The sequence below is a fragment of the Salvelinus fontinalis genome, chromosome 21 (assembly GCF_029448725.1).
Source record: "Salvelinus fontinalis isolate EN_2023a chromosome 21, ASM2944872v1, whole genome shotgun sequence".
NCBI classification, from domain to species: Eukaryota; Metazoa; Chordata; class Actinopteri; order Salmoniformes; family Salmonidae; genus Salvelinus; species Salvelinus fontinalis.
Window position 1 is genome coordinate 7,841,078 of NC_074685.1, and position 9,601 is coordinate 7,850,678.

Here is a 9,601-nt window from a genome sequence, read left to right on the forward strand (position 1 = left end):
CCCTCTGTGTGTCGGTTGAGGAAGGGATGGTAGGGGAGGAAGGGGGAGTGGTAGGGGGTCAAGTGGGACCTAACAAAGGGACTCCCCAGTAGTGATTAGAGATTAAGTAAGAGGAGGCTGCTCCTCCCCATGGAGATAGGCAGGCAGGGAGTTGTTTTTCTCATTGCTACTCTGACCCCATACTCTGACTCTAACCACCTCTGAACCACCACCAACGTCCTCCTCTTGGACAGAGTGAGTGAGCCATTCATCATGTTATTCCTGGGGTGGGTTGGTTCCAGCCTTGCTGCCTATAATGCTGCAGTCCCTGAATGATGACTCAACCACAGCCACAACAACCACTGACTGACTGGCTGTGACAATAACAGTGACAATAATGCCACTGCTCTGTGCAATGACCACCAGCATATTCAATGACATTCCTCCTCAACCCTGCATACATTTGGAAGTGCATTGTCATGTCATGTCATCTATTTGGTGACCACAACTACCATCCTTTAAAAAACAACATCCTTCCTGCTATAATTGCCACCTTTCAAAAATATATATATGTCACGTCCTGGCCTTAGTGTTCTTTGTTTTCTTTATGTTTTTTAGTTAGGTCAGGGTGTGACATGGGGAATGTATGTGTTTTTGTAGTGTCTAGGGGTGTTGTATGTGTATGGGGCAGTGTCTAGTGTAGTTGTCCAGTTATGTCTATGGCTGCCTAGATTGGTTCTCAATTAGAGGCAGCTGTGGTTCATTGTCTCTGATTGAGAGCCATCTTTAAGGCAGTCATAGAGAAAACAGATGTTCAGAAATGTTTGCAAAATGTCAGAGCAAAAACCAAGCCATGGTGTTGAAGGAATTGTCTGTAGAGCTCAGAGACAGGGTTGTTTCAAAGCACAGATCTGGGGAAGGGTACCAAAAAGGTTCACCTTCCAACAGGACAATAACCCTAAGCACACAGCCAAGACAAGGCAGGAGTGGCTTCGGGACAAGTCTCTGAATGTCCTTGATTGGCCCAGCCAGAGCCCGGACTTGAACCCGATCGAACATGTCTGGAGAGACCTGAAAATAGCTGTGCAGAGCTGTGCATACCCAAGAAGACTCGAGGCTGTAATCGCTGCAAAAGGTGCTTCTACAAAGTACTGATTAAAGGGTCTGAATACTTATGTAAATGTGATATTTCAGTATTTTTTATTTTATAAATTTGCAGAAATTAAAAAGAAACCTGTGTTTGCTTTGTCATTATGGTGTATTGTATGTAGAATGAGGGAAAACATTATTATATCAATTTTAGTATAAGGCTGTAACGTAACAAAATGTGAAAAAAGTAAAGGGGTATGAATACTTTCCGAATGCAGGCAATACATGCAGCATCAAAATTGTCAAGAAAACATAATAATTATTTAACCAGGGGCACGGCCTTCACCAGGGTTGCAATCTGAACCCCGCACTCTTCAATATTTACATCAACAAATTGGCCACTATTCCAGAAAAATCCTCAGCCTCTGGTGTTTGTCTCCACAATTCAGAGGTTAAATGCCTGCTCTTCGCAGATGACCTGTGCCTGCTGTCTCCCACAGCAGAGCCTGGACCTGCTAGAGCGGTAGAAAATCCCAAAAAGACAAAATAATGATTTTATATTAACCTGTCTGGCTCTGGCGTTCTGCTAGCGGAACTCCTCCCACATTCCACTGAAAAGGCAAAGCGCGAAATTCAAAATATACTTTTTAGAAATATTTAACTTTCACACATTAACAAGTCCAATACAGCAAATGAAAGATACACATCTTGTGAATCCAGTCAACATGTCTGATTTTTAAAATGTTTTACAGCGAAAACACCACATATATTTATTTTAGCTCACCACCAAATACAAAAAAGGACAGACATTTTTCCCAGCACAGGTAGCATGCACAAAGCCAACCTAACTAACCAAGAACCAACCAAACTAACCAAGAAACAACTTCATCAGATGACAATCTTATAACATGTTATACAATAAATCTATGTTTTGTTCGAAAAATGTGCATATTTGAGGTATAAATCAGTTTTACATTGCAGCTACAATCACAGCTACCGTCAGAAATAGAACCGAAGCAGCCAGAGTAATTACAGACACCAACGTCAAATACCTAAATACTCATCATAAAACATTTCTGAAAAATCGATGGTGTACAGCAAATTAAAGACAAAAACATCTTGTGAATCCAGCCAATATTTCCGATTTTTTAAGTGTTTTATAGCGAAAACACAATATATCGTTATATTAGCTTACTACAATAGCCTACCACACTACCGCATTCATTCATCAAGGCACGTTAGCGATAGCAATAGGCACGTTAGCGATAGCGAATAAACCAGCAAGATATATAATAAGATATATAATTTTTGACTAACCTTGATAAGCTTCATCAGATGACAGTCCTATAACATCAAGTTATACATACACTTATGTTTTGTTCGAAAATGTGCATATTTAGAGCTGAAATCAGTGGTTATACATTGTGCTAACGTAGCATCTTTTTCCCACAACGTCCGGATATTTTTCTGACACACATATTCTGACTAAATAACTATTCATAAACATAACTAAAAAATACATGTTGTATAGGAAATGATAGATACACTAGTTCTTAAAGAAGAAGTTACAGGTCTGTGAGAGCCAGAAATCTTGCTTGTTTGTAGGTGACCAAATACTTATTTTCAACCATAATTTGCAAATAAATTCATTAAAAATCCTACAATGTGATTTTCTGGATTTTTTTTCTCATTTTGTCTGTCATAAATGAAGTGTACCTATGATGAAAATTACAGGCCTCTCTCATCTTTTTAAGTGGGAGAACTTGTACAATTGGTGGCTGACTAAATACTTTTTTGCCCTACTGTATTTATGTTAGCTCACCACAATAGCCAAACACACAAAGCCATTTTTTCACCGCAAACATAGCTTTCACAAAACCCACAAATAGAGATAAAATGAATCACTAACCCTCGAACAACTTCATCAGATGACAGTCTTATGACATCATGTTATACAATACATTTATGTTTTGTTCGAAAATGTGCATATTTATAGCTACAAATCTGGGTTTTACAACGCAGCCATCGTCACAAATAAAACCAAAATGTCCGGAGAAATTTTACACAGCGACGTAATCTAACAGAAAAACTCATCATAAACTTTGCTGAAAAATACATGTTGTACAGCAAATTAAAGATACACTGGTTCTTAATGCAACCGCTGTGTTAGATTTTTTTAAATAACTTTAGTACAAAGCACAGCATGCAATAATCTGAGACAGCGCTCAGCCATTCTCGGCCATGTTGTAATCAACATATTCCACAAAAATACGAAATAATATCATAAATATTCTCTTACCTTTGATGATCTTTCATCAGAATGCAGTGCAAAGGAGTCCTAGTTCCACAATAAATCGTTGTTTTGTTTTAGAATGTCCATTTCTTCTGTCGAATTAGCAACTTTGTCTAGCATGGTGGAGCTCAAGTGTCCATCAACGTTTGGCGCATGGAACGAAAAATTCAAAAACTGATAATAAAAGTCGAATAAACTGGTCAAACTCAGTTGAGAATCCACCTTTAGTATGTTTCCAATAACGTTTCAACCATTCATATGTATCCAATAACGTCACCAGACGGAGCATTTATTCGTGTCTACCTAACGCATTGCAGACAAAGATATGGTGTTCCCAACTGCGTAGCAAAATACTGCCAATATGGCTGACCCGTCACTCCAAAAGCTCTCATTCGGTCCCACATCAGGCTAGACACCTCATTCAACGTTCTACAGCCTGTTGACATCTAGTGGAAGGCGTATGAAGTGCATACAGATCCATAAATGCAAGGCAATTGAATAGGCAAGGCCTGTCACAGAGACCCATTTCAGAATTTTCACTTCCTGTTTGGAACTTTGCCTGCCAAATGAGTTCTGTTTTACTCACAGATATAATTCAAACAGTTTTAGAAACTTCAGAGTGTTTTCTATCCAATAGTAATAATAATATGCATATCATATGCTCTAGAACAGAGTACGAGTTCGTTTAATTTGGGCACTATATTTTTCCCAAAGTGAAAACAGCGCCCCCTATTAAGAAGAAGATATCCACAAAAACTAGAAATAGAGCATTTAAGTTTTGGAAACATGTAAAATACATTGACCCCCTCTGCCATTGAGAAGGGTACAAACAGGAAAACCTGGCTCCCTGTAGAAGAAAAGCTGTGCATCCACTGCACCACAGCATAACCTGAGACAGAGGTGCATTTCCTGACAAAATGTAAAAAATATAAAACAATTTAGAGTGTAATTTCCCCAAATTTGAGACCCTTATTCAAGGTTTCAAAGACCTATCTGAAGAGAACAAGCTACCCGTCCTGTTGGGGGAAGACGCAGAAGGCTGTGGGTTGGCAATGCACTACATTGCTGCTTGCCAGTAGATGAGGAACAGTGTCTGACAGACCAACCAACCTGCACATGTCCTCTATGACTGTTATTGTCCATGATATGGTAATTTTTACCCATGGTTATTGTTGTTACTGATTGTCCCGCTGACAATCTTGATTATTATTGTTTTAATTATGTTAATATTGTAAATTAATCACTAAATCTCCAAAGTAGGCTTTGGCAATATGTATACTGAACAAAAATATAAATTACATGCAACAATTTAAACCTGTTAGGGATAGGGGACAGCATTTTCACTTTGGATGAATTGCGTCCCCAAACTGAACTGCCTCCTACTCTGTCCCACATGGTAATATATGAATATTATTATTACTGTTGGATAGAAAACACTCTGACGTTTCTAAAACTGTTTGAATTATGTCTGTGAGTATGAACCTGAGAAGAAATCCAAACAGGAAGTGAGAAATCGATTTTCAAAACAGTGCCTATCAAAATCCCTGTTAGTTATGGATGTGCATGCACTTCCTAGGGCTTCCACAAGATGTCACCGTCTTTAGATACTGGTTGTAGGATTCTACAATAAAGGAGGGACTCATAGGAGCTCTTTTACTGAGTGGTCTGCAGAAAGCCTCGGTCTCATTATGCGCGGTCACGAGAGAGTATGCTCTCGTTCCAATGCTTTTCTTCAGACAATGAAATTCTCCGGTTGGAACCTAATTGATGATTAATGTTAAAAACATCCTAAATATGGATTGCATACATCATTTGACTTGTTTCTACGACCTGTAACGGAAATTTTTGAGTTTTTGTCTGGAGGAATTGCTCGTGCCTCATGAAGATGGATTACTGGGCTGAACATGCTAACAACAAGTGGCTAAATGATGGGCTTTATGGAACAAATCAGTCATTTATTGTCGAACTGGGATTCCTGGGACTGCCTTCTGATGAAGATATTCAAAGGTAAGTGAATATTTATAGTGTCTTTTGTAGCTTCTGTTGACGCCAAATTGGCGGATATTTCTTTGGCTATTTTGGGTTCTGAGTGCCGTTCTCAGATTATTCTTTTTCCGTAATTTAAAAAAAAAATCTGACACGGCGGTTGCATAGAGGATAAGTTTATCTTTAATTCTGTGAATAACACTTGCATCTTTTGTCAATGTTTATTATGAATATTTCTGCAAAATCGCCGGATGTTTTGGAATCAAAACATTACTGCACGTAACGCGCCAATGTAAACTGAGATTGTTTAATATATATATATGCACATTATCGAACAAAACACACAATACATGTATGACATGATGTCCTATGTGTAACGAGTATTACCGAAGGTGGCCTTCCTTCCTGTTCGAGTGGCGCTCGGCGGTCGTCGTCGCCGGTCTACTAGCTGCCACCGATCCTTTTTTCCTTTTCGTTTGGTTTTGTCTAATTGATTTCACCTGTTTATTGTTTGGTTGTTAGGGTGGTGTTATTTAAGTTCGTTTAGCCCGTTTATGTTTGTGCGGGCTTGTTTCTCTGTTTGTATGTTGAGGTTGCTATTTTTCATTGGGGTTTTCCACAGACTGGATTTATGTTTCCAGTTTTGGACTTTATTCAAGTTGGAGTTGTACGCCAATGTTTTTTGACGTTACCAGTTGTATTTCTGGTTGGACATTAAAAAGTGTTTTTTCCCCGTTACCTTTGCTCTCTGCGCCTGACTCCTTACCTTTGTCCTCATCGAGCGTAACAGAAGCCCGCACCATACAATGGAGCCAGCAGGAGCAGCGACCACCCCTCTCCCCACGATGGAGGAGAGAGTCCTTCATCACACGTCCATCCTTCATCGCATTGGATCAGCAATGGATCTTATGATGGAGAGGATGGATCGTTGGGAGAGGAGTGGTCTCCCTACAAACCCACCTACCCTCCCTCCAGCACCATTACCATCTCCTCCAGCGGGACCCGGTACCAGCGCGTTGCGTATTACGCCTCCTAGCCAGTACGATGGAGCGGCGGCGGGGTGCCAGGGATTCCTGCTACAATTAGACCTGTACCTGGCCACCGTTCGACCGGCTCCCTCGGATGAGGAGAGCGTGAGTGTCCTCGTCTCCTGCCTGACGGGTAGAGCCCTAGAGTGGGCCAATGCTGTTTGGAACGGGGCCGACTCAGCGAGGGGCCACTACCCGGAGTTCACCCGCCGTTTTCGGGCCGTGTTCGATCACCCTCCAGATGGCCGAGCGGTGGGTGAGAGATTGTTCTATCTACGACAGGGGACGAGGAGCGCGCAGGACTTTGCGCTGGATTTCCGGACCTTGGCTGCTGGAGCAGGATGGAACGACAGGGCCCTGATAGACCATTACAGGTGTAGCCTGAGAGAGGACGTCCGCAGAGAGCTGGCTTGTCGGGACACTACGCTAAGTTTGGATGAACTAATAGACATGTCTATCCGGTTAGACCATCTGCTAGCTGCTCGCGGACGTTCTGAAAGGGTCCTGTCCGTTCCATCTCCTGACCCTCCTGCTCCCATCCCGATGGAGCTAGGAGGGGCAGCATCTAGGGAGATCGGAGGAGGCTCCTCCTGTACCAGTTGTGGCCGAAGAGGGCACACTTCCGGTCGGTGCTGGAGGAGTTCATCTGGGAATAGAGAGGGCAGGCAGAACACTCCTCGGTCACCTCAGGTGAGTCAGCACCACACTCTCCCAGAGCTTCCTGTTGGTCACATGTTTTTGTTAATATGCTTCCTTAAATTTTTTCCCTCTCTCCAGCATAAGGCGCTAGTCGATTCAGGCGCAGCTGGGAATTTTATAGATCGCGGACTCGCTCAGAGGTTGAGGATTCCGTTAGTTAAGGTTGACCCCCCTTTTCCTGTGCATTCTTTAGATAGTCGACCGTTAGGGTCAGGCCTGGTCAGGGAGTCCACAATTCCTTTGGAGATGATTACGCAGGGGAATCATAAGGAACGGATTAGTCTGTTTCTTATCGATTCACCTGCGTTTCCGGTGGTGCTGGGAATTCCTTGGCTGGCTATTCACAATCCGACGATTTCGTGGAAACAGGGAGCTCTACAGGGGTGGTCTGATGAGTGTTCAGGCAGGTGTGTAGGAGTTTCCATCGGTGCGACAACGGTGGAGAGTCCAGACCAGGTTTCCACCGTGCGCATTCCCGCTGAGTATGCCGATTTGGCTATCGCCTTCAGTAAAAAGAAGGCGACCCAATTACCTCCCCATCGACAGGGGGATTGCGTGATAAACCTCCAGGTAAACGCTGCACTTCCCAGGAGTCATGTGTATCCTTTGTCCCAGGAGGAGACGTTGGCTATGGAGACATATGTCACGGAAGCTCTGGGACAAGGATTCATTCGGCCCTCCATGTCACCCGTCTCTTCGAGTTTCTTTTTTGTGAAGAAAAAGGATGGTGGGTTGCGTCCGTGTATTGATTATCGAGGTCTCAATTCCATCACGGTGGGTTTTAGTTACCCACTACCTCTCATCGCTACGGCGATGGAATCATTCCACGGAGCACGGTTCTTCACGAAACTGGATCTCAGGAGCGCGTATAATCTGGTGCGTATTCGGGAGGGAGATGAGTGGAAAACCGCGTTTAGTACTACATCGGGCCATTATGAGTACCTCGTCATGCCGTACGGGTTAAAGAATGCTCCAGCTGTCTTTCAATCCTTTGTTGACGAGATTCTCAGAGACCTGCACGGACAGGGTGTGGTGGTGTATATTGACGATATTTTGATCTACTCCGCTACACGCGCCGCGCATGTGTCTCTGGTGCGCAAGGTTCTTGGGCGACTGCTGGAGCATGACTTGTACGTGAAGGCGGAGAAATGTGAGTTTTCTAAACAAGCTGTTTCCTTCCTGGGTTACCGCATTTCCAGCTCGGGGGTGGATATAGGGGGTGACCGCGTAAAAGCCGTGCGTAATTGGCCGACTCCGACCACGGTAAAAGAGGTGCAGCGGTTCTTAGGGTTTGCCAATTACTACCGGAGGTTTATCCGGGGTTTTGGTCAGGTAGCAGCCCCTATTACCTCACTCCTGAAGGGGGGGCCGGTGCGTTTGCAGTGGTCGGCAGAGGCAGACAGGGCCTTCTGTAGGTTGAAGGTGCTGTTTACCGAGGCGCCAGTGTTGGCGCATCCGGACCCTTCTTTGGCGTTTATAGTAGAGGTGGACGCATCCGAGGCTGGGGTTGGAGCGGTGCTCTCACAGCGCTCGGGTGTGCCACCAAAACTCCGCCCTTGTGCTTTTTTTTTCGAAAAAACTTGGGCCAGCGGAGCGGAATTATGATGTGGGGGATAGGGAGTTGTTGGCTATGGTTAAGGCCTTGAAGGTGTGGAGACACTGGCTTGAGGGGGCTAAGCACCCTTTCCTCATCTGGACTGACCACCGTAACCTGGAGTATATTCGATCAGCTAAGAGACTGAATCCGCGTCAGGCAAGGTGGGCCATGTATTTCACCAGATTTCGTTTTACTATCTCGTATCGACCAGGTTCCCTGAATACTAAGGCCGACGCGCTGTCTCGCCTCTATGACTCAGAGGAGCGGTCCATCGATCCTACTCCCATCATTCCGGCGGCCAAGTTGGTGGCACCGATAGTATGGGAGGTGGACGCGGACATCGAGCGGGCGTTAAGGGAGGAACCTGCGCCTCCACAGTGCCCGGAGGGGCGTAGGTATGTACCGCTCGCTGTTCGTGATCAATTGATTCGATGGGCTCATGGTATACTCTCGTCGGGTCACCCGGGTATTTCGAGGACAGTGCGAGGTCTTAGGGGGAAGTACTGGTGGCCCACCTTGGAGAAGGATGTGCGATTCTATGTCTCTTCCTGTTCGGTGTGCGCTCAGAGTAAGGCTCCTAGGCACCTGCCTCGAGGGAAGTTACAACCCCTCCCCATTCCACAACGGCCGTGGTCCCATCTTTCGGTAGATTTTCTGACTGACTTACCTCCATCTCAGGGGAACACTACGATCCTGGTCGTTGTGGATCGGTTCTCTAAGTCCTGCCGTCTTATCCCGTTGCCCGGTCTCCCTACGGCCCTGCAGACTGCGGAGGCATTATTTACCCATGTCTTCCGGCATTACGGGGTGCCCGAGGATATTGTTTCTGATCGGGGTCCCCAGTTCACTTCCAGAGTATGGAAGGCGTTTATGGAGCATTTGGGGGTTTCGGTCAGCCTTACATCGGGGTATCACCCGGAGAGTAATGGG